Source organism: Prionailurus viverrinus, chromosome C1 (assembly GCF_022837055.1).
Source record: "Prionailurus viverrinus isolate Anna chromosome C1, UM_Priviv_1.0, whole genome shotgun sequence".
NCBI lineage: Eukaryota > Metazoa > Chordata > Mammalia > Carnivora > Felidae > Prionailurus > Prionailurus viverrinus.
The window spans coordinates 75,381,021-75,383,303 of NC_062568.1; the positions used below are offsets into that span (position 1 = coordinate 75,381,021).

Sequence of the window (2,283 nt, forward strand, 5' to 3'; positions counted from 1 at the left end):
CTTCACACCATGATCACCCTATTGGGTGTTTGAGCTCTTCCCCTCTGCTCTAGACACTTGTGAGTATTCAGGACTATTGAGTAGTGGGTTGTTTGCAGAGGACATTTTGGAAGGTGGGTATAGCTGGGAAGTGTTTTCAGGGCACTAAGCTTTTATTTAAAAAATTTTAACCTAATGTGCATTTGAGAAAAGCTGACTCTGAAGCAGTAGGTGGTTCTCCCCAAATTGCTGCCAAAGGGACAGCTTGGCTCTGAATCAGCTTCCCACATACAGATTGTAGTTTTAGTTTTATAGGAAATATTTTCAAGATAATGAATTATGGATGCCGTAAGAAATACTGGAGCCATGACCATTCTTTTGAAGCTCACACAAAAGGAATCCAGTAGACGTTTACATGTAGTGTTTATAAAGTCATTGTTCTGTACCAGACTACTGTACATTTGCAGAGAACTGGAAGCAACATGCAGAGCCTGCCCTCCCTGCCATTCTCTGATTGTGGCCAGGGGCATCATTATTCCCAAGGTCTGCTGGGCCAGCCCTTGGCTAATCTTTAATTCCCTTCCCCCCTTTCATTCCCTGTGACTAGTCTGTTACTAACTTTCTCCTTTATCACTCTGAAAGTCTTTCCTATCTGCGTGTTGCATATTTCCCACTTTATACCTCAATCGTGGCTTCTTAGTTTTTTCTTTTGCTCTCTGTGATTCTCTTCTGAACCATCTGACAAGTTGTTGAGAATCTAACATTCCATTTCATTGTCCCACTCAAAGTTAAAGTGACCTGCCCTGCCATCCTTTCCTGCCCTCACTTTCAGGATTGCACTTGACAGTGCATGAGCTGTCATGAGCTGAGCTAACCATGAGCTGAGCAAGTTTTAAATTTGGTAAATACCATGAAGCTAGAGCCTCCATTTGAAAGCTTGAGGGGCTGGGAATTTCAATAAGAAGCCCAATCTAAGTTCCCGTATATCCTTCATGCACTTTCTTGAATCATTTGTGTCATCAGATTTGAGGCCAGGTCTTCATCTCACATGTGGCCCCTGGCCATTGCGTCCTGTAACCGTGGTGGTTCACCTTCGGTGTCATGGGCACACTGCCTTTCTGAACATTTGCTTTCCAAGACCTCTCCTTCTCTGTTTATGTGCATAAACTCATATTTCTCCCCATCCCTGAAGCCTTCCTTACATGACCACTGAAGGCTTCACTGAGTTCTCTCTTCCCTCTGAATTTTTAGAAATGGTAAATCGAGTGGCACAGACTAATTACAATGGGATTTGCATGCCTCATTTCATATTAAAGATGTTCTAACCTTCCCATTCCATTTCCTTGGAAGAATGTTAGAGGACAACCACTTTTTTTTTCCTGTTTGCTTGTGCTAAGGGTAGATAGAACCATTCCTCCAGGTATCAGTGGTGGTAGTTCTGCTAGGGACTGGATTATATCTCATGCCAGCTTTGTTTGTTTCTTCATTTTCCAGGTTGTTTGTGTTTTATTGATGCTGGTGCTCAGGCCTTGACCGGTACCGCTGCGGCTGGTATAGCCACTCACTCCTTCCGCTGCTGCTTCTTGGTCTTCAGGTCTTCCTTGTGCTTGTTCAGCCGGTGGTGCATGGCAGGTGTCTTCTTGGGCCGCAGATCCAGGGGCTTGTGCTTCTTACCCTTGTAGAATTTAATTCTTGAGGTTCTCTTTCTGAGTCTGGTTGATGACAGTGAGAACATGAGGGATGGATTTGTGAACAACTCAGATCTTGGAGAGCTTGGAAGCAGTACCACCTGTCACTATGGCGCCACACAGCTTGGAGCTCCCCCTTCAGGTCTCCCGGCTGTTTAAGGAACTCCTTCTTCTTGCCAAGGTCTTGAGCCTTAATCTTGGCCATGTCTGTACAATTTGCCACCGCCACGAGGGAAAGAGGCTGAGGGAAAGAGCTCTCATGTTTACTCTGTATCCCTGCAGTTTTTAATGTCTTGCTTGGCATGGGGTGGATGCCTTATGTATACTTACTGATTGACTAATGGGTTAATTCTAGGACGTAACCATGCTTAACATGAAACCATTATGTGGAACACATCATTTCAGAATTATAAGGTAAAGTGAAGTAACTGTTATTCTGGAGTACACAACACATGTTTCAGGACAGAGTGAAGCATACCTTCAAATAATAAAATTATGGCTAGTATTTATAGAGTGCTAAGGAAGCATGTATTGCCCAAGCTATTCTAGATGTCTACCTGTGAGGTAGATACTGTTATTACCCCTTTTTAGAGGCAAGGAAGTCAAAACACAAGTA

At 43.7% G+C, this 2,283-nt stretch overlaps 1 pseudogene; it reads right to left on the minus strand.

Moving 5' to 3' along the window:
- Positions 1-1,540: 1,540 nt before the first annotated feature.
- Positions 1,541-1,872, minus strand: LOC125173344 (60S ribosomal protein L35-like; annotated as a pseudogene).
- Positions 1,873-2,283: the final 411 nt, after the last annotated feature.